Raw genomic sequence first — 24,528 nt, 5'->3', positions numbered from 1 at the left:
TCCCTATTCAGATTGTAGTCTCGCCCTAGTTGACGGGACACAAAAGAGTGGTTACAAGTGGCTCACTTTCCTTCCAGTAATTGAGCGGACCAACCAAATCTATTCATTGGTATTCTACCTGCAAAATAGAATCATTGAGGCCATTTTTGAAAATCTCTAGACTGTAGTCCAAAATTATTACAAGAGATCCGAGACATTTAATCCCGATATCGTGATCAAATTTCCATGCCATAGTGACAACATGGAAAAACAGATTTTGACGACATTGTCGAAACATTCAACGCTCAAAATGTAACACATCACACCATCAGCCGAAAGAAACTCAAAACAGAAGCATCCAAATAGGCCTGCGCTGTTTGAACCACACGAAAGAAAAACATTTGAAACGTCAAAGTCCACTTTTAAGTGTTACTTGGAACTGCACAGAAATTAACTCCCACTCATGATACCATTCGAGTCGAGCATTTAAGTCGAAAATGGGATGCTGGCCGTGCTCCGGAGTCTGATGACGTGGCGATTGTTGCCACCTTTTGCGGGAAGATATTTGTATTCAATTTCTTCCGAAAGACTAACCGACGAAGAAAAAAAAGGAGCGTGATGAAAACGTCAATCACACTCCAATTTTGTGGTAGCAAGCGGCCCGGCCCGGCGCTCTGCCCTCAACAACTCATGGCAAGCCATGAGAAAATTTCTACGAGTACATGTGTGTGTGTGTGTGTGTGTGTCTGTACGTGTGCTTCTCATCCTCAGGCCCGCGACATTGACTTTTGACTTTGCACATTAAGCCGACAAGTTGGCCACCGCCGCAGCAACCACAGCATGCTTTGTCCCACTGCTGTCTGTGTGTCGATGGGCCTGCACCAAGTGAGAACATTACGGGGAAAATTGTTAGGTTTTTTGGTCTTTTTTGGGGTTACAAAACCCCGTCAGGCCATTCAAATATATACACACACACATTTGTGTCTGGGTTGATCATCAACACCTGGATGCTGGCAGGCTGGCTGGGTGTCGCTCTCGGTGCAGACTGTGTGTGGCAGCCTGGGTGGCACTGTCGTGAGTCGTGAGTGCTCTCTTCCATCCTTCATCTCCTCATTGAATCACTTAATCAGTAGGTGAAAAGTGGGCGACTTGCATTCAAATAGAATAATTGCTCATTGATGGAAAGTGTTTTTTGGGGAAATCCTCAAAGGAGAATTCATTTGAAGAACAAGTAGAAAAAATGCAAATGTAGTAATTCAAAACACTTGCCATTTTATTTTATTAACTCACATGAACATTGTTATGGCAGTTGCTCATGTTTTTGGATACGAGGTCTGCTTTGATTGCTACAAATTCTCGAGATTATCAGGTGGTTTATAATGTTCTAGTTAATGAATGTCAAGCAAGGATTAAGGTGAGAAATAATTTGTGTTGTGTTAATATTTCGCGAAAAAACTAGTTTCATTGATTTTTTTAAATAAATGAGAAAAATTCGGCTCCGCTTCTAAAAACTAAAAAAAACATCCAATTTAACGACCCCCAATTATTTTGTGGTCTCTATTCCAAGTTTCTGATCGAACCTAGGAGTCCAAGGGCTTGAATGGGGAAAACACTCAAACCTCTTTCTACTCCAAGGAACCTTCCACCCCAGGGTTCGAACTGACGACCTATGGATTGCAAGTTCAACCACCACCAGCGATTCCACCGGAACAGACTTGGTTTGGTGTGTTGTTTGTATTTATACCAAGGCAAGCCGACTCCTACATCTGGAATTACTAATCGGCCTGACGACAACTAAGGCAGGGACCGACGTTATACTTCCCCATCCGATGGAAGGCATTGCTTAAAATTTATAGTCTCAAAATCACCGTTTCTCTAAATGTGTTCCATCAAAAGTGCCACCTACACCGTCCGTCCAGATTTACACCTCATCATCGTCATAAATTGACCCAAAAATCATATTTCCAAAGCTACATGGCCTCGCTCGTTTGTTTTGATAACATCTAGATAAGTGTAATTGATAAATATTTACCCAAATCGATAAGCAACACTTTACTGCCCACTAGAGAGGGTACCACTTCTATAGTTTGTATCTCTTAACCACTTGAGCATGTCTCCCTTGTTGCAGTTTTCGGATTGTCCTAGGGAGGGAGAGAGAGAAAAGGAGCGGGATAGGGTGTGTGTTGCCGGAATCCCTATTTTCCAAACGCCGGCAGATGTAGGGCACAAATCGGACTTTGGTTCCCGAGGAGGGTGAATCTCTTTATAGAGTCGCTACCAGCACAGGAGAGTGCGGTCCCGGAACGAAAATGATGGACTATCTGCTAGCAGAACTCCCGGCGACGACGACGACTATGCTAAACGATTGCGTGTGGTGTGGTGAGGTGGTCCTGCTGAAGGGAGAAGGAACCACGTCGAAAAAAGCCGTTTTATATGCTGACACGCGTTTTTTCGGGGGTGCTATGAATTTAGATGGTAATCATTAAGGTTAAATGTAGCGTCAATTTGTTTGGTTGTGTGTCTTTGGGGGTGTCGGAACAAGCCACTGTTGTTTATTTATTAATTATATTTGCTCGAGGAATGATTACTGCAACATAGAAGAGTAAGGGGTGTGTTGATGGACGTCTTTAGCACTTCAACAAGTTTTAAGACTGCCGTGTATATCAGGAAGATAGAGTGAAGAATAGGTTTGATAAAGATGTACAAATCAATTTAATTTGTGTGAGAAAAAAATCATTTTCTAATTCTAACAACTTGTCTGGTTCATGCAAACCCTTAAAAACAGATCGTCGTTTGTGTGCACGGCTGCTGTAAACAGATAAGACGGAAAACTTTTCTTCTTCTGGTGCAAGATTTTCAATAATAATTTTTAGTACTTTTAATGCTTTTAACTTGCTGCTGTTTTTCGAAATTTTCCAGTCAATTTTCAAAGTTTTGAGTGTTTTTTTTTCATTACTGTATACTTATTTTGACATAAAAAGATGAAAATATTAGTTAAAACACTGTCAAAGTTGATCTTATAAAAGTTTCTTTTTAATGCATTTTCAAGGTAATTCAAATCAAGTAAATTCATCAAACCCGAGATCAAATAAAAGATTTCTCCTTCGCAATGCATTTTGAAGATTTGATCGAAACCCGTCTAGAAACGGGGTTAAGTCTTGGAGAGTAATAATCATCTTTTATTTATTCTGATAATTAATGATTTAAGTCAGGGGTGCTCAATGTTTTTGAATGGTGGCCTAAATTTAAATCTCACATGGGCTAGCGGGCCAACTGTTAAAAAAATATTATTCAAAAAAATTATAAATCAAATATATAACATAAATTTATATTATTGCAATATGTAAGACTGAGAATACCTGAATCACTAAATATTTTTAAATAATTCTATGTATTTTTGTATTTTCACAATTTAAATATAGAAGCACAAAAAGTGTCAGTTTTCCAAAAGTGTTGTTAAAAAAAGCAGTTGATTAAAATTTATTAAAATCCACAATGCTTAAAAAATGCAAAAAATATCCGTGGGCTATTAATTAAAATTTGCATGTCTCAAAAAACATTGAAATCAGGTTAGGCTGCTGAAAATCTTGTTGATCATTCTGTGGCTGAAGACGATCGTAGTTTCAAAAATATAATAAAAATGAAAACAAGATATTTAATTGAGTGCACTTGTATTATCCCTAAAATTTTAATTATTTTTTTTAATAAAAGAGGGACTCACAAAATTGTGGCATTCTATATTTAAAGTGCCAAAAATATGTTAAATCATTGAAAAAGGGGTTTCCTACAATTATTTCTCTAATTTCATTAAAATGTTAATAAATCTTGGTATGCCTGAATCAATTCTGGAGTTTTTTTTTGAAAAGGACCAATAAGCTATTGTCTTTCATATGTTTATTGGTCCTTTTCAGAAAAAAACTCAAGAATTAGTTTCATAACCAAAATGTCATAAGTTTGAATCCCAAACTGAAAAGTTTCTGAGTGCAAAATAAGTTTGAGGCTCAACCCAGAAAATGCATGCATAGTACCTGTTAATTATAATGGAAAACCTATGTTTTTGCTATTTTTACAGTTTATTACTATAGTAAAACTGTACGTCTTATAACTCATTTCCAGAAATGCCCTATTTTTTTTTTGATTAAATTATATTTTTTATAACATTTAAACTTTCATTAAGATAGATTTTTCAACAAAATATTTGTGTTGTATAGTCGGGATCAAAGCATGTACAAACAAGGGGCTGGAAACTCTAATATTACTTAGGAATACTGAGTATATTAACGATATTCCAGTATACTTGTTAGTATACTAACCGAAAAGCAATAAACTGTTAGTATTTTAAGATACTCTCAGTATATTGGTAAGCATACTGGCGATATGTAAAGGATTTCTTTAATATATACAAATAAGTTGTTTACAAAAAACGAATAAGCTGTTTCTTTTCAGAATTATAAAATCATATTGCAGATAGTTCAAAGGGCCACTTTACATGAGCTTTCAAAATGGGTCCGCGGGCCACAAAAAGCCACCTCGCGGGCTACGTTTGGCCCGCGGGCCATACTTTAGTCACCCCTAATTTGAGTGATTTAATTTAAAAGTTCAGTAGAATAAAAAAAAATGCTAAACATCGAAAACATGGGAAAACCATTTTCCCACCAACAACCCACGCAAAGCCCACTTGTCTGTCTGTTTACAAGTAAAAAGTGGGAAAATGAATAACATATGATCAAGTCTCGTCTTGGGATTTGACGGTACATCGAGATAACAATGAATAGCAAGTAGTTCACCACGGCCCACAATTTCCCCTCGGTTCCCGGCAGATTCCCTCCCGGACTCGCATTATTTTGATAGCATTCGGTGCACACAAAAGGAAATTCTCCAAGGTATCGAATTAATTTAATAAATGTAGCTTTTATTTTTCCCTTAAATGGGTGAGAATTGCTGTTTTTCGCTCACTTGGGCAGCGATTGAGCCGGTGTTGTACACCGCGAATTGAGTCCTCCGGGGAATTCCGAGGGTTGGTGGGCCAAGTCAGGGCAGGAAGAAAGCAGCATCACGTGGTCGTTTGTGTGAAAATTAGTTCCGTTGTGGATTGCCAAATTTTCCTCACTGGAAATAAACAACTCTGAAGCTGTCATATCAAGCGTGAAAATTCAATTTTCCTGTTTTGGAATCGCTTCTTTCATTCTATAATCCCGGAGCCGAGTGAGAATGGGAATGAAATTGAAAAATTGCCAAAAAGAGGAAGATTTGGCAGATAACGAGAATACACGAGTTTTGTCGTTCTATAAATCTCCGTTTTGTGTCCAGTCGGTCCTTTAGCCCGTATTTTAAACGCGAGTCAAGCCAACGAAGATAAAGATGGCAAATTTGAAAAAAAAGAAGACAAAAAAAGATTTAGGTATAATTGTGTTTGCGTCACATGGATGAACCGAAAAAAAGGACAACTCCCCGAGGTGAATTCCGCCGGTGCCGGAGTGTGGCCAAATTGAAAAGTGAATGAAAACTGTCGCCGTGTTTGTGCAAACCACCACCCACTGATAAATTAATCGAATTTTCCCCTCTCTTTCCATTGGCCGCTGGTGAGAGGAGGGGGAGTAGGGATCCTCCCCACCACAGGGGTAGGAGCTCTGGCGTTTGACCAAAGTGGATTGACGATCTGGGGCCGGAGAATAGCTGCTGCTGCTCTGCCAATTTGTACCGTATGGACAACTGGCAAAACCAGAGAAGGAAATCAGTGTTCTATTTAATTTCAGTTTTGTCCGTCCTTGTTGGATTTGTGATATGGGAAAAAAAGTTTTTTTTTTAATCAATGCAAGGTTTATTTGTAAATTGAATGAATTATGAGTAATCGCAAGATTTATTTGTAAATTAAATGAATTATGAGTTATTGAAAGTTGATGAATACGGTACCAATAAATTTGTGGTAATTTTGGATTTGGGAAAAAGTTACTTTAAGTTTGTTTCTGCAAAACGCATTTTCTGTTTGATTGTTATGAAATTATCATGAGGTTTTAATTGTATGCCTTTTGCGATAGCACATACAAAGAATCCTGTGGAAATATCGGGTGCCATAAGATTATCCATTCAATAATGTTAATTGATAATGAACACTTGGATTAATGAAAAGTAAGATAAGCTTTGGATTAGCTCTGAAAACAACTTCATCAATAAAACACATTTATACTGTGTCAAAACCTTTTTTTAGATTATTAAATTTTATTGTTTTGCATTTTAGCAACATTTAATGCTCTTTTAAAATCTTCTTTTGACTACCAGATGGCGCTCAGAACCAAAGGGGTGATCGTTAGAATTTGAGCTACAATATCTAATGGGACTTCCGCTACAGGTCGAACATTTCTGTATTTCCTTTATGAACATTCGTCTATGTACAAATTTGAAATTTGGATTCCAATCAGAGTGTTTTTTGATCAGCAAATCAAATGATGTCTGATTGTGTTAGACTAAGAACATGCCTCAACGACCTTTAAAACTGAGAAAAATATAAAAAAAAATCCTGTTAGAATTTTAAAACATGAAGTCAATTTGGCGAAACCTTTGATTAACTGTAGATGTGAGTTCATCGAAATCGAAAATTTTCGCGTTTATTGAAAAAATCAATATTGTTGAAACTGAATCAGTTTATAAGTTACAAAAAAACACAAATTTGGTACCGTAATCTGGGGTGAATCGGGACTTCAGTCTGAATAGGGACAGCAGTTTCTAGAGCACATAAAGTTTTAAATTTGGAAATGGATGTACACATTTTGTTGGCCTGAGTCAATTCTAACCAAAACCAACCAGAAAAATCAAAATATTGTACTCCAACATGGTTAAAACTGCTGTCCCAATTCGCCCCATGAGTCCCGATTGACCCCAGTTTACGGTATCTGAAAATATCATTCATAATAACACAACTCGACATTTTTAATGTTGATGTCAGTAAACGCTCAAGTTTCATCATAGTATGATATACTTGGGCTCCCTGAACACGTTCTTATCGACAGAATTGAATGTTAGTGTTTTCCCTGCCTCTTAATGAAATTGTAAATTTCGGGTATAAATGGTATGGAATCATCTTAAGCAACCATGGCACCCTTCATGAGCAACCATGCGCATCCCCTTACCACGTAAAAGTAGTAGAACCCTAGAAGTAACGTTTCCGGTAGTGTAACATCACAAGCTGGACCTTATCACGACACCTTAAGGAAGGCGACCTATGCAATGTTAACATTAACCTTAACATGTTAACATAATGATAAGCTACATCCACTGAATCCGCTTTGTGAACGCGGCCCCGATACTCTTCATGGCTCATGGGAAAAAAAATATTTTTTAATAGGAATAGTTGCTTAAAATGGTTCCATACCATTTGTACTCGAAATTTACAATTTTATTTATTGGCAGGGAATTTACTAAATTTCAATTCGGTCGCACCTTGCCAAACAGGAGCTCTAACTGTCATCAACTTTTAAAAATGTCGAGTTGTGTAATATTACTTCACAGTGCCGAAAAACAGGATTCAAAACGATAATATGGGTTAGAGATCCAATAATATAACGCTACAATTTAGTTTGATGAACAAGCGTAGATGTGTACAGCGGTGCATTCTTTTTATTTGACTGGCCATTTGACTAACAGTTACTTTAAAAAAAAAAATAAGTGTAAATATAGGTTTTCGGTGCCCTCTCCCCGTGCCATACCTTCACACTTAGGAGACCCGGGAGGCGGAGTCTTGTCGCAAAAAGAACGATACATGCCTGTGGATCCGTTGACGAAACCGAAAGATTTAAGAGGGCCACATTATAAGGTGTTACGTCGATTCCGTTATTTTCCGTTAAATTAACAAATGTAGAACAAATGACGGTCTTGACGGTCCCGGGGGCATTTTTCGAGACGAGATTTGTCAGATCACGCCTTCCGTCGGACGGGGAAGTCAATGTTGACAACGGTCTAACCTAGAGGTTAGGTCGTTAGCTCAGTCCAGGCGTAGGAGTCGTCTCCCTGGGTCCTGCCTCGGTGTAGTCGCTGGTAGGCAGTTGGACTAACAATCCAAAGATCGTCAGTTCGAATCCCGGGATGGGTGGAAGCATAGCTGTAAAAAGTGGTTTGCAATTGCTTCAACAATCAAGCCTTCGAACACAGAACAGATGAAGATTGTACAGTAAATGGATTTCTCCAAAAGTAACGCCTATCCACATATGCTTAAGAGTTGAGAAATAATCGCATCGCTTAAGGAAGTTCATACTTTGAAGTGTTTCTAGAATCCACTGTTTTTAAACGATTTTTGATTTTTTTGTGTATATACAAACATTATGCAGAAACCATCATGAACTGTATCAATTTGGTTTTATTTCTCCATAAATTCAACTATCATCATTCTATTTAGGATGCGATATAATCAAATTAACAAGTAATGAGGTGTACATTATAAACATAAATTTCAATTAGAAGCTGCCCAATCGACATTCACTTCATTGAGAAGGGTGCCGAACGGCGGCAGTCGTCGTGTTTCATGCTTCATAAGCCACCAGCTGAGCTCGCACGCACTTGACATTTTTTCCCCGAACTTTGGCAAATGATCGAGTTAGAGGGGTACACGTAATAGTTCCGTTCCCGCTGCCGAAAGCAAATATCATTGTGTGTCATAAAGAGATAAATTATGGATGAACTTTGCGCAAGTGAGCAGTGCGGAATATAATATTTGGTTTTATTACAAATTATCACAGAATAAAGTGTGCGGCGACCGATTTGACTTCCCACACCCTCCTCGGCAAGTGCAACGTGACAGTCTCGCCGGGATTAGCATAAGCGCAAGCATGAATTTGTGAAAATATTTTAAATTTAATTATAGTCAAAGAAAATTGCGAGCAGTAGACAGCCACGAGAGTGAGAATTTCCGAAAAGGATTTACTCATCATCTGCGCTTTCCCTTTTGTGTTTCGTGGGCAGGGGTGAGGGGAGATAAATTCTCGAAGGAGTAAAATTTTAAAGCATTTTAATTAAATCATGCTGCTCCCGCGTGTTAAGAGTCACGACATCCTAATGGGGTAATTGAGTTAGTGTGCGCATTTGTTTTGTCGTTGGCGCGTGTTCGTATAAATCGAAAGCATTTTAATCGCTTTTCTGTACCAATGACTTTTGGCGGAGGACGATGAAGGATGAGTCCCGCAGAGGATGCGAGGGAAAGTGAATTGAATAATTGAATTACATTCCTCTAATGTACCCTCTTAAGGCGTGGATTTGATTTCTCAGATGAACCCTCTCGACCTTTCCCGGTATTTTATTTTTTGTGGGAAAGGGCACGTAATATTGATCGCATTATATATCAATTACAGAGATCATGACCCTGTTGGAGGTGTGTCCGAAGAAATGGAAACTCTTAATCACAATAGATTACAGTTGGTCAAACAAGTTCAATTTAGTTATATTTCAACCACGATACGTTTACAAGAAATGTTAACTCATGAATCGTCAACTGTTTCGAAACAAAGCAAATCAATTATAACTTTTTGCATGTCGTAAACAGTTGTAAAAGTCCCGGGTATTTACCATATATGTTAAACAGTTGACTCCGTAGACAATTCCCGGCAAAACAACAAAAGTTTTAAAGGTTTGGTCTCAAAGTCATCAAGTGGGAAAGGAATCGGTGGTGATGGTGGTGGGTGGCTTTCACTTGAACTATTGTTTGAGTAGGGCTTCTGTTCGTTGGGAGAAACGAAAAACGATGAAGTATACGTTCATATAATTAGCTGAAGTGGTAGCTAAGTGTGGCATACATTTTTTGAGAAAAATGGTACAAGACAAGTGCAATGTGTGTGGCTTTTTTTTTGAAATAGCCGATATTTGAATTGACTAAAAATAATAATATATTTGTAGAAAAAATTGTATTTGTAGAATCATTCATAAAAGTATTGAAGAATGAACTCAGTTTTCGTTAACATGGATATAGGACTAGTCACAAGGTAATCTGGGCAATCGTACATATAGACACACTCTTCAACAAATCAACTTTAAAATTGGATGAATCAAACTCACCTCAGCAATTTGAACTCACCCCAGTTGATTTACAAACGTTTGACAGTTTTATACGTTCTATAACATTGTATGCACGTACACTTTCATTCCTTTAATGGCACTCACTTTCACAACTAGATGGCTTTAATAAATAGTGATAGAAGAATATTTGATACAAAATGTAATGACTTTGCAGATGGTATCGAAACAAGAGAGCCTGAATGAGAGAGGTAGCATGTTGAGTTTTGAGTTATCTTTAATAATTTAATTTGAATCAGGTTTATGTTTTCTACATAAAAATTTTCAATTGAAACAATGAAAATTTTTCCGGGATTTAATTCTCAGAGTCCGAACCATTAATAGAAAAATGTTTATGACAAAAAAAAAAAACTTGTGGCAACCTGCATTTTTTGCTTCAAAGCATTTTTATGTATAAGTATAAACTTATTTTAACTTATTTTAGTGGATTTATTTTTAAAATATTTTCTAATATCAATTCAGAAATCAGCGACCCAAATACTTTCCTGGTGGCCTGTAGTATTGATTTCACAAACGATGTAAAAGTTCAAAAGCCCACTCGTTTAAGGTGAAATTCTAGCACATCCTATTTGGGCTTCTTCTTCCTCTTCTTCTTTATGGTAGTAATCATTAAAATCATTAATCATTTTCAATATGCTTGTGTAGGTGAAACTTTCACCCATACCAATACAAACCTGATCTTGTTTACAAACAAATATCAAACACAAATGTTTTTGTTTTGTTTGCTAACAAAAGTAAACATTTACAAAATGATTAATTCATCTAGAAGTTGGAAAGTAACTGTGAGTTTTTTTTTTCCTGCACTGAACTGTGCCTTCATTTTGCACGCAGGCCTTATTTTTTTTTTTTGAATTTCGTTAAATTTATTTATTTAAGGCTGGTACAAATATTTTTAAAAGTTTTTGTCACCCCCTTCAAAATTGGCCCGAAAAATCAGGGGGCAAAAAAAATATTTTTACAATAAACTTCAAAATTTCAATGAAAATTCAAGTGCAACCAGCTGAAATCAAATTAAAATACATTCTCCTACGTTTAAAATCATTTTTAGCATGTTTGGGTTTATTAAAAAATCTTAAGATTTTTTGAAAATTTTCGATGCAAAATCTTTTTTTTCGATACAATTTTTGTTTTTGTCAGATCTTAGATTTTTTGAAAACTAATGATTGCAAAACAACTGAACTAGTGTAAAATGCATTTTAAAACAATTTTTTTTATTTAAATGTGAAGACTATGGCTTGTTATTTAAATTTTTATATTTTTTTTATTTTTTTGCCCCCCTCCCTTGACCTCGGCCAGGGCCGAGGGACAAAAACTTTTTTAAATATTTGCATCGGCCTAATAACGTGAAAAAAAATAAAAATCTGGATTTGGCCATTGTGGCCACCTGGAACCTGCTAAAGCCCAAGAATGATCCCAACTTTAAGGACCGGAATCATTTGCTATTGTATGTTTCGATACATTTACCTTAAATATAAAAAAAAAAAACAAATTGTTCGCTCTACAGCATTGCCTTGGCACTCTCTTGCGAGATTCCTACTCAAAACTAGGTGTCCGAAGGCTTTATTATTGAGGCAATTGGAAACCTTTTTCTACACCCTAGCTTCTATCCACCTCGGGATTCGAACTAACGACCTTTGGATTGTGAGTCCAACTGCCTACTAGCGACTCCACTGAAACAGGACCCAGAGAGACGACTCCTACACCTTGATCTGAGCTATCGACCTCTAGGTTAGAGACCGGGCCAACATTTACTTCTCCTTCCGACGGAAGGCGTGATCAAACAAATCTCGTCTCGAAAAATGCCACCGGGACCGTCAGGGATCGAACCCAGGCCAACTGGGTGAGAGGTAGCCACGCTTACGACTACACCAATAAAAGTTGGAATTTATCCATAAAACTCAAAATAAAACAGTTTGAATGTTCCGGATTCGGTAGGTCACTAGCCCTACAATTGATATTTAAGGTCAAAGTGTAAATAGAAAAACACATCGTATTGAACCGGAAGTGATCAGATTGATTTAAAATTACCCGATGAAAGTCGCCATAGTTGGAGTTTCAAAAGAATCGATTGTAGCGGGTCTCGGAGGCCACAGTAGTCAAATCCGGGTATCCTGACATCAAGAATTTTCAGTACCAAGGGAAGGTTAAATATTCGATTCTTATTATTATTTGCAAATTTTCCAAAATATTGATTTGTTTGAATTAATTATATCTGTTTATTGCTATTAGATATTGTTTTAGGAATAATCATTTCGAATCGGTTTTAGTAGTCTTCAGTTCATTCATTCGTTAGTTTAGTAATAATTCTTAACAAGATTGGTTCCTTATCGGCAAACGCCTTTGTGGCCGGCCGTTAGCTTTCCCCTGGTGCTTCCGTTGAATGACCACATAAAAGATTTTCTTCTTCGGATTCATGCCCGCGTTCGGTAATTCACCAAATCACTCTTTGCAGATCCTTCAGGCGGGGCAACAAATTTCACCTGCTCGTGCGTAAGCATTTCTTCGGAGAATTCCGTGATTCTTGCCCGGCACCACGCAGTACTGTTCCTTCTTCTCTTCGATACCGATAAATGGAACCAGGCCGAGAACAACGGTTCGTGCCACAAATTCGCAATGGACCTCTCCGGACAGATCCGGACTCCAGCGGGATCGAGAACGTCTGAAGTTTCCTCGTAATCGCATTGATTGGGGGGTCGTGGAAGAACTCCGTAGGCTGGGTGAATCTGCGCACGATACAGAAACGTAAATGATCAGCTGGAATCAGATCAGATGTAGACTTACCGGAATTCCTCTTGTCAACGAAAGGGCTCCTTCGGGGACATGACCAGCCGGTTTCCGCTTGGTTTACGTGGAAGCATTTGGTGCAAAAATATCCTTTTCCACCGGCGATTCCGGTCTCGTTGCAGCTCTGACGACCGCTGATTTTTCTTGCAGCTACATGACAGTTCAGTTTGCTGCTTTGTTTTCCCCTCCGTCATGGCAGTTGGGTTGTCTGCGTTGCAGTGATGCCAAATTGGTGGTGACAAAATAATCCTTACTTTTTCATTACACTTTCATTGCTTTATTTTGCGAATCTTTTGAATTCTTAAATGTATTTTTATGCAAACAAATATAATTGCATATTCTCTATTTTTTTCCAATTGAAATGTCTTCTTATGATTGAAATTAAAATAATAAAAATTTCATGAGTAAATTTTGCTGATTTATTTGATTGGCAACACTAAACGCACTGAATAATACACATTTGGATAGGGCTTGTGCCAAATAAAATTGACGCTCGATGCTTTGTTTCAGCATGCCTTTTTCAAATGTGCAGTGAGAAATGATGATTTGCCAAATAATTCACACACACTTCGAAAGAGTAGTGTGTACGATGTGTACAGATAAAGACAAATACAACGATAATATTTTCGGTCGGTTGCTCGAGTTCTAGTAAAGTCGGCAAATTGTGATAAAATTGTACTTTTTTGGCTCGTCAAAACCAGTGTTTCGGAAAGTTTTTACCATAAAAAGATGTGCTTAGTGATACCAGACCGATCCGCCCCGAGAGATAGGCAAAAATATATAAAATAAAGTGGGGCTCAGATTTGAGAAGAAGAAGTGTATTTTTCGGGAAAAAGAAGAAACCGTAGTGCAATTTTTTAGTGACTCTAATTTAGACTGAGTTTTTGGAAGTTTTTGGACAAAATGTGGAGCCAAACTTAGTGAGAAAGGTAAATCATGGTCATACTTGGTTGGTGATAACGTGTGGAAAAGGTAGGTGGAAAAATAGTGAGTCTAGAGTCGAATTTCTAGCAGTGAAAATTTTTCGTTGCTGGGGTCTAAGGTGAAACAACCAATCATTAATGAGAATTAAGGGGCAGTGACGGCAGCCTTTTCCGCCATTTTTCTGTTGTTTTGGAATTTCACCTTAAACTGTCATCTGTTTTATTATGATAAACAGCGGTGTGCACGATGCTTGAAGGATTGTTGAAAAGTTTTCCATGTCTTGTCCACTCTTCATAACAAGACCTTAAATGACTACTACTTTCTTCGCTTGCTTAATTTCACTGTCCCGCGTTCAAAACAATTAGCATTTCGTCAAGATCCAGCCAGCATGCCTTCTCTGTCTGGTGGTTGGTTGAATGATGCAGTTTTTTTTACGATGAAATTCAAATGAGGGTCGAGATGACTGGCTGGCTGGATGTCTGTGTGGTCTGCAGAAGAATGAATTTCGAGTGGTAAACTAGTACTATAGACTTAATTTGCATAATAATGGAGACGGGCGCGAATTAATAGAATGATTCATTCCGCAGCTTCAATTATTTCATTTGGCAGATAATAACGCTACTGATCCGGCGGGTTTGTGTGTGTGTTTGTGTGAGTGGCTAATCCTCGAATAATTAAAAACGATTTGCATAGGAATGCCTGATGGGGATACGCCGACTGAATGGCGACAAACTTATGCCAATTGGTTTAACTGGTAGATTGAGATTGATTTAAAATTTGCTGCTTAGTCCAAGACATTAATTAAAGAGCTACTAACGCTTAATTTGGACGGGTTCCCAAGAATAACGTGCAGTCATTTGAAAGTGCACATTTTCCCAGGCTCATTAATCAGCGATTCGCAAGTGCTTGTGCACTCAAATCGAGAATAACCCGGGAATTGTGTTGCCCCGCGACGATGCGGTCACACCACCGCCATCACTTTGTATCTTTTAGATGCTTGAACAAACATTATCGGTTTTGTTGTTATAATAAATTAAAGAAAACTTCATCATCATTGCCATCGCCGCGCAAACCAACCGACACCGCCGTTGATCTTCCGCGCTCTTCCACTTGTGACAGGAGTGCGCGCGCTGAGCTGCGTTTTGTGGGCCAGACTGCTGATCATCGTAAAAGGCACTGACAATAACCTACACAGGTAAGGTGGCTATATAACAGTTGAGGCACGTTGAGGTATTAACGAGCAGCAGAAGCAGCCGCCACAGAAGTTGTATGTTTCGTAGGTAATCAATTATGCTGCATCATCATCGTATCCATCGCCTCGACACAGTCATCAATGCAGGCAGAACCTGAACCAGCAACAGAGCCGACAATAGGAGAACATTCTACCTAGCTGTGTGACTTCTTCTGAATTATGATACGATAATTGGGTGAAGAATAGTACAACAATGTTTTAGAATTCAAAATTGACTAAAATTCTAATTAATTGATTTCAGACAGATTTGGCTGTGAAGTTGGAGTCAGTTTAGATCAATTTGACCTTAAAAAGCTGTAGTGGGAGTGGTCAAATTTTCAGAACCGTTTTAATTTTCTAGCAAAATTTGGTAAATATGAACATTATTTAGGAGTTTCCTCGAGCCATAAAGGATCTGAAAGGTATCATTCCCGGTCGGCCATGTTTGTTTAAGGTGAAACGGGAAGACAACGCCATATTGAAACCACGACTCGAGTTTTAGGGAATCATCTTCAAGGGAAATACTAAATATAATAATAGGAAGCAATCTGTCAGGTTCTGAAATTGATTTAAGATGAATAGAAGTTTTATAAAAACTGTCGTTCAAAAAAACACGACTTTGGTCTTTGGAAGCACCTTTAAACAAAATGCTCTAACATACAACATTCTGTGTTTTTTTTGCAGTCGATAAATAGGTCAATAGCATGCGTTCTGTCGAGTTCAGAAATTGATTTAAGTTGAACAGAAGTTGTCCAAGAACTGGCGTTCCGTTTCATCTTAAAAAAAAACATTAAAAACGTGATTCAGAATGCATAAGAGATTTTTTTTTCTTCGTGTTATATTTATCATTATCATATTGTTATATCGTTATATCATCGTTGTACTATCGTGATTGATGTTGTTATTGTTGTTGATTAGGGGAACTTTACCCCTATGGGTCATTCGCTCCCGTATATCGTGATTAATTTAAGCCTTCCGATGATGAGGAACTTCGAGCAGTTTCATTTTTAGTTCCGTTGAATCACTACCAGAGGGTCACAGAAAGAGAGGGCAACGGCGAAGAAAAAGATTACGTTCGACTCCCAAAACGAGTTTGGCTGCAGGGTTCACACTAACCAGAAAAATTGTTGCATTTACGGAACCAATCCCGAAACAATTTGGATGTAAAAATGTTTGAGGTCGCAGATGGTGTCTTTTTACTAAAACAAACATGGCCGACATCTCTCTTATTACAACAACACTCAAAACTTGTAGTTTAAAAACAAATGTTATCTGTTTTAGGTGGAAATTTTTCTCAAAATAATCTAAAAATGCAGTCCGCTGTCCAATTTAAACCCAAAATAATGACAGTTTCAGAGTATGAAAATAATCCTATTTAAAATGTTTTTGGTAGTATAGTTAAGTAACTTTTAAAACATTTCAGATTTTTTTGAAAAAAAAATCATGAGAAACTTTGAACACTTTTATATTTAGCTTAGTATGATTACATACATATACCATCTATCTTGGCCATTTGTAATTTATTTGTAAAAAAATCAACTATGTCACCTCGGTTTACGGTATGTAGTAGCGAGTTAGGGTTGATAAATTCCCTTCATTAGGAATCGTTTTTACAAATTGAACTGAATTATCGAGAAGGATAGTAAAAATGCATCCTATCGCTTGTCTATCAACCGTACCTTTACATTTCCTCCAAAATAAAACACCAACGAAATCGTCATTCAACCCTAACAATGCCCTCCACATTCCAGCACAAAATCGAATGCTGAATGGAAGTCATTGACTATGAATCCGACCTCCATGTTGCATTCGTGAGCTCGTTCCATCCCCAGCGTGCGTGGCAGGTGGGCGAGTGTATTGAGTAGCAAATCTCGTCGTACTCCTCATCCTCATCATCATCACAATAATTACGATAGAATAATTGGCGAACGCATCCCGCATCGCCGTCGGAAGCCCACGCAGAAATTTTGTAACAGTTTTTTCCTCTCTTTTCACGTACGTACGCCAGCCCATCAAATCAGCATCATCCCATCGCAGACTGCATCGTGCCTGAAGATGAGATATGAATAATCATCCAATAAGGCACGTTCAAGCTGAAAAGGAAACGACTCGATTGTTTTCAATGGGTTTCAGCTGGTTTGTCGATGCTAGATTTGTTTGTCGTCACGTGCCACCCACGCCCGCCCATATTTTTTCCAACCCTGCAACTTGGAAGCCTTGGTGGCCTGTCACTGATGGCGAATAAATGGGTAAATTACAATGTTGCTAAATTTGACGCGTAAAGCAAGTTTTGGCCAGAATTTACCCCCGCAGATCCCAAGGTTTTAGCCGCCGCCGCCGCCGCCGCCACCGATGTGAGCACATAATAATTGATTATTTTCTCATCGTTATACGCCGAATTGCGAAACATAACCCCTGCTGAGAGCAAGCGAAAGGAGCGCGGTGGTGGTCAGAAGCCAGCCAGTCAGTTCGTGACCTGGGCCCGGGAAAAACCTGCCAACCATCCCTCCCCTTGCTTGTGTTACTACTATCTATGCAGTCCATTATGATGCGCTTAAGGCCTAGGCATTATTTCATTAGACGGAAAATTGGAGAAGAAAAGTCCTCTTAATAACACCGCAAAATAATTGGCCAGTGGCGAGACACGTGCCGCTGCAAATAACGTGTCGCTACCGGGACCGGGGACACCCATGGTGCGACATTGTGTCGAAAGGAATGTCCTCTCCCTAATGCAGGCAGGACCCGAGCTACACTTTTGTATCACTAATGTATAACAACAGGAAAGGTGCAAGAGGGGTGATTGAATGGTAAAGTTTGAATTGGTGTCGTGGTGAAAGTGTTTTGTTTGTAGCAATAGTACTGCCTGGATTGTCCTAATCGTGCAACGTTTACCAGATGATTAGACCTCGTTTGAAACAGTTTGTTCTTCTATACATTACTTATCTGACTTGGCCATATTCATTACTATTTTCAAAAAGCATCATGAGATTGACAGGTAGATGAGTTTAAACTCAATTTTTTTTAAGTAATTCAATTGTTTGTCATTACATTAATCATAAAAAAAAACAATTAGAGCCAACACTCATATTCGGAACAGTTTACAGATCGTGCAATGTTTAAGAAATCATATTAAAAGGATAATTGAACATAATTTTTAGCTTTATCCTTCATATGTAAGCTTTTCTCAAGATCTTTGAATTAATGTATTGGATTAATGCATTATTCAATTGACCAGAAATTAAAAAAAAATATATATAAGAAAAAAATAGGGATGCCAGTGCTCTCTTTGGCTAACTAGACAAGAAAACCTGCAAGCTTAGTACAAGAGAGCACTGTGGCATCGACTTAAAAGCAATTTTTCCGACTTTAAACTTTAATTAACAAAAGTTTTACTAAAAAGAATATAAATTTTATAAAATCTCTATATTCATACCAGAAAACCTTATTATATCTTTGGTTAAATGAAGTTAAAGCCCAATAAATGTGCCAACAATCAGGTTAAGTTAACATTTCAGTAGATTATCGTCGATTTTGAAACGTTATGAAGAAAAATCAAAGTGTCTCATTGTTACTCAAGGGCTCAAAAGAGAGAGGAACAATAGGGTAGCCCTCAGTTCTGGGTATATTCTACACAGAAAAAAAAATGATGGTAATATTCATCAGGAAATGGTAACAGATTTTGTGGCGAAAAAAAAGATTAATTTTACCCCAGAAAATCAGTTTTTGATGAATATTCATCAGGTTCTCATTTTTACACATTTTTTATGTAATATTACTCAAAAAAGAGGTAATATTCAACCTACCAAATTTTCAACATTCCAAAATTAAAGTTTTTTTTCTGTGTAAAATTTATTCAAATCAATTTAAAGGAAACATGTGAAGAAACATCTCTTTGAAAACTACTCTAACCTATACTTCAACTGAACTTCGTCTTTGCCCATTTACAATGTTTTATTTGGAAAAAATAGTTAAGCACTGGTCATTTTGGTTATCTGTGAGTTATTTGGACCAAATAACATTTTTTTATCGCAAACTTTATAGAAAACCGAGAAAAATCAGGAAAAAAATAGAGATTGCCTATTCAATTCGTTCCATTGTAAGATAGAACGCTCAATAGGGTTGTCAGTTTTCCAATATTGAGGCTCGTCAAACAATGAATGAACTGTTTTACCTACTCTGCAAGTTCTCTTAAAATTAAAACTTTGCTTTTATGGAAATAATGAAAATGACTCCTTTTTAACTTTTCAATGGGGATATTTTTCTTCGAGTACCATGCTGATATTTCACAAGTCTTTCTGATGGTTCAATCAACTTGACTTCTTTAGCTTTCAACGCTAAACTACCCTCTTTAGAGCCTTTATTAATCCGTTTTCCATAATAATGCCACCCAAAAACAAAATACCTGCAAACGACCCAACAGTCGGGAATTTCTCACTCTTTTCTCTCACCGCAAAGTCTTGGAACCGTTGCGTTGGTTGTCCGTCATCCCATGCTAAGTCGTACTGCTCTGCTCTGAAGGTGCTCTTTTGTCTGCCATTGTAAATACTCTGACTTCTTTCGTTTTTTTTTTGCTGCCTCCCGCTCGATGTCGAGTGCATCCCTCTTGTTCGTTGATTAACGTTTTCGAAATCCGTCAGTGTTTATTTTCCAAGTGTTCGGTCGGATGTATTTTTTCTTCCACAAGCCACCAGCCACCAGGCCACAAGAATATAAACTCCTTCAGAGTGCGTGCAACAAAATGCACCACTCATCACGTGGCCACTTCTCCGGGGGCCTCGTTCCCCGCTTCGGGTCAGCTTAACCTGGGAGACATGCAAGCTGCTGCTGCTGCTAACAACGCGTTGATCGGCTGATATCCTGCTGCCGCCACCACGCACACCCCGTGATCCTGAGCCGGCTTTACAGGCCAACCCAAGTCAGGGGCGCTCGAGACGGCCACACAATTGTTATTCTAACAAAGTCAAACCAGCCAACCAAGACAGCAAGGCGATGCTGCCTGTCGTCCTAAAATATGCAAAATCATCAAATGGCGGGATACGTATAATTATAATTGAATGAATTACCAACAGCCCAGTCATGGGCGCGCTTTGTTCGTTTCATTATACAACGTGAGAAGAGCAAAAACCGAGGATAGAGAGTGAGAAGTTGTTATAACGCAAACAAGTTAGTTAACACATGTTTACACGGTTTAAGCAGTGTAATTTGGTTAAATTTCACCGCTGACGCGGCGCTTGCACGAGACCCTGTTCGAACTTTCTAGATGGTTGATCTTGATCTTTCGTGGGTTCACGATAAATTATTTGATGAATTTATCATTTAATACTCTAAATAGCTAAATGTATGAATCGTAAAGAGTCACTTCAACATGCTTAAAAATTCAATCGTTTGAACGAAATTTTCCTCACATTTCTTTCACCCTGAAAAAAATGCTACTATGTTTAGCATTTTTTTTCAGGGTGAAAGAAATGTGAGGAAAATTTCGTTCAAACGATTGAATTTTTAAGCATGTTGAAGTGACTCATTATAGCTATATTAGTTATAGCTAATTTTTTTACTGAAAATTCAATTCAAAATTTTATTTTTGCCTATGTGATTTTCCTCGTTTTTATCAATATTTCAGATTGAATCACTGAAACGTAATACTGTTAAAAGGGTTGTGTTGGAAAAAATGAAAACCTTCCCTAAAAGCATACAAGAAACCCTGTTAGATTGACACTTTCATGATGAGCGAAATACAAACGGTGCAAGATTGAAAATTTGCAACGCGCAAGGCGAACCGTCGAACATGCAACGCGCTCGTTTGTTTTGGTTCCTAAATTTACGTTTTTGGCTGCTATAGAATTGCATATATTGAAATATAGGTGTCACTCCTTGGTTAAAAACTATAATTTTTAACCACCCTATGTCAGGAAGGGTTTGAAAACAAAGAACAAAGAAAAACGGGTCTAATTTTTCGGATCAGAAACTTATTGCCAAACCGCATCAAATTTCTTCTTTTTTATGTTGATATATGGAATTGTTGATAAACATAATCGATGAAAATTTACTCAATATACAACTTCTTTGTCTCCATTTGCCCCAGAGAAATTGCAAATTTTCGATTGAATAATCTAATTTTTGAAATCAAACACAAAAATGGTCTCTAAACATACTTGCTTTCAATTTAGCACAAGCTATTTTGCTCTCAGTTAATAACCTTTGATGGTACCGCCAGCCAGTTGCGGCACTTGTGAAATTAAACTTACAAACATAAACAATGTTGCTTTCTCACACTGTGGCTAGCGCGATCTTCCCGCCCCGAAGGCAGAAGGCTCAAGCCCTCTCCGGATGAGCGAGCCACCGGGCTTGTTGAGATTCCCACCGATCAATTGTCTTTTAAGCACGCTGGGGCTCCACAAAAAAAAATGTTGGTGGAGAAAGCAATCATAGTTGATAAACATGTTGCATTACCAAGAAGTATTTCGAGCACGCCAAACTTCTTCCCGCGGATCCTCAGGCGTCTCCTGGGGTGACTCCCAGAGCACAGCTTTATTTAACAGGGTGGTTGCCGCCGCCGCCGACATCGCCGTAGAGTGAAATCCAGAAAAGCACTCGGCGATCGTGTGAGAGTCGGCACAGCATGTTAAAAAAGCAGATCGACATTGAGAGAGAGAGAGCGAGCAGAGATCGCGGGAGAAGGAAAAAAGCTTGCCGCTTGCCCCCAAGAACTTCTAAGTTAACACTTCTGGAGTTTTTTTTGAAAAGGTCCAATAAACCAAATTTCCAGTTTTTGCTTTTTGGGTGTTTTTAGAACCGCCTTGAGTCAGGGGTATTGAAAAACACCCAAAAAGCAAAAACTGAAAATTTGGTTTATTGGTCCTTTTCAAAAAAAACTCCAGACTTGGGCAAACACTCACAGCGCTCAACATCAGTGCTTTTCGTTATTGTTAATTATTTTTTCAAAACTTCAAAGCTTAGAGTCCGACAAGGAAAAGGGAAGATGCCGCTCAGTTGAGCTTCGTACGGATTCGCATTCCAAAATTTAGAGTATCATATTTCCAAACATTATTTCATGAAAAATATAAATAAATGTATTATTTTGGAATTGAAGGTTAGAATTAAATTAATTTTTTTGTGCAAAATATGAATATATTCCAACAATAAACATTTGAGTGGCGTCTGGCGTCTCCAAAATTTACCAGCTAAGCCGATTGTCAGCATTCTGAAACGACATTCATCATACTGGCGTCTTCACTAAACAGAGTACTTATGTTAGTGTGGTTAAAATTAATTTTTTTTATGTCCAACTCCAAGTTTTTGTTAATTTAAATCTCGCTAACCATAAATTAGTTACTTAGACTCCACAATAGAATTTAACTCAAATGGTCTGATTTGAACCGCCCTAATCTGTTACCTGTCTGCGTGAGATAGAAGATGAAAAGTCCAGACCGGTCGAAACCTGGATTGCCACTTGAGCTCTTCAGAAAAATATTAAAGCTCAAGTGAGCTTCGCTGAAAGCTTCAAGTGAGCTGATCATTGAAATTGTCGGCATCGATGTACGGCCGGGCGCGTTCGATATATAATTGTAATTAGTATTTACGCCAATAAAGCTGTACAAATAAAGCCAGTCGCGGTCTCAATCGGGGTGTAGTGGCAGACTCGTCTTGTTATTCTTCACAGCTATGAAATCTACGGCCGAGATAATACAATCGAACTGATAGATTTCTGTATTCCTACTGCCGTGTGTCCTCTCTGTTCTTTTCAACTACAACCACAGTTTTGTTGTGCTCTGCCCGGCGTTGATGTTTCAAGTGCTGGCGGAACCTTTTTCCACAAGGTTTGTCTTTTGTATTCTTAATTGAGAAGTGACTCGATTAACTCTTGTTGCCGGTGTAGAAATGTGGGGTAATAACGATTGGAACTGAGAACAGATGATTTCTTCAAGCAATAATTGAATCCTTTATTACAAGTTAGTAAAATTGTATTTAAGAAAGTGATATACGGTCCAAACTCTTTTTAACAAAATGTTGATTATCCAAAGTGCCGATTTACCGAAGTTAGATTATCCGATGTTGTATTGTAACGAAGTTACAGAAAATCTCGTTCCACCTTAATTCTTGTCCCGATCCTTCTCCGTTCCCAGTATCTGATGTCTGAAATCGTGAGTCCTCTTGACAGATCAAAATTAAAAATTAAAAGCGCTGCGGCCCATTGTAGAGAGATTTGCGACTTTTTAGTTCGGTCCGCAAGTAGATTTAGTGCGTGGGAGTGTCGTTGTGGAAGCGGGAGGACTGAGAGGGGTAATCCTCGTCGGGAATCCTGCGTTTTAGTCCGTGTACTCAGTGGGTCTTCGTTGTTGAGATCTGACGGTGACTCGGTGACGAGTTGCCTTGGTATGACCTGCCCTGAGGTCTCATGGCCGGGTCGGGCATCAGTAGACGCATCCCAGCACTTCCACGGCCCTTCCGGCCTGGCGCAGAAGTGGAAGTTGTACCCCAAAAATTCCGATGTATGTATGTATGTATTAGTACCCCCGTCTTGGCAGGACTTGGCCATGACCACAGTATGTTTCAACTGAGACGGTTTGGTTAGTAACCGACTTATATCTTAAGGACCTCAAAAGAATATCATTTTCTATCCAACCATTTGTTATGATAAGATTAAATAGACAATGACATTCATGTGACTTGGGTCAGGCGATCCACGACTCCCTCATCCAGTCCATAAAATATATGAAGGCCCTGGGATATTTTTTGAGAGGGGTTAGTTTTTTTTGGGGGTTAGGCGTGTGGAATATAACTATATAGGATAAAAAATGAATAATCAATGTTATGAATTTAAAGAGATATCAATGTATAGTTATAAGAGTAAAACAATTTAATATCAATAATATAATAACTCAACAAGTTGTTTCAAAGCTCTCATCCTTTTATTTTGGAAAATGCAAAGAATTAAAAAAAAAAATTACAAATTAATAATAATTTCATTTATTTCTATTCCATTATACCGCGAAAAAACTATTAAATCCTTCCCATTGTCCATTTTGATTTTACATATTGTTTCCTGAATTTATTTTGGCATTTTAAATTAACAAAAAAAATCTTTTGCAATATTTTGTAAAACATGAAGTAATACTAGTAAACGCAAATAAAATTTATTTGTATTTGGAAATAATAGATTTTATTAACAAAACCAAAATATCAGTGCAAAAGAAACAATATGCAGCAGCTGACCTCTTTCAGATGGAATTGTGGAGTCCAGAGAACAAAAGCTTCAAAACAGCTGGCTAGGCCTAATTTCAATATAATGTTGTATTGTATCGATTTTGACATCAGCAATATTTTTTTTGCTGAGAATAATGAACGACTGATTAAGCGGACAAAATTCGTTACAATTGACAAGTAAAACAAAATAAAAACGGAAATTCATTTAAATTTAAAATTGCATTAAAAATATTATTGATGTCAAAATTGAAAGATAAAAAGTGAAACGTAAATTTTGGAGTTTTCCAGATGGTTCCAATCATGGGCCTGAAATTTAACGTCAACGTCACATAACAAAGACATTATTGCGA

The 24,528-nt window shown here is 37.9% G+C and overlaps 1 protein-coding gene across 4 annotated transcripts in view; it reads right to left on the bottom strand.

Moving 5' to 3' along the window:
- The window catches only part of LOC6046174 (visual system homeobox 2), a 99,406-nt gene that overhangs the window by 5,790 nt on the left and 69,088 nt on the right, over window positions 1-24,528 (bottom strand). The gene's annotated exons all lie outside the window — the stretch shown is intronic.

The sequence above is a fragment of the Culex quinquefasciatus genome, chromosome 2, assembly GCF_015732765.1.
Source record: "Culex quinquefasciatus strain JHB chromosome 2, VPISU_Cqui_1.0_pri_paternal, whole genome shotgun sequence".
NCBI lineage: Eukaryota > Metazoa > Arthropoda > Insecta > Diptera > Culicidae > Culex > Culex quinquefasciatus.
Note: the sequence above shows the minus strand (reverse complement) of the source record. Positions and strands in the feature narration are given on the sequence as shown.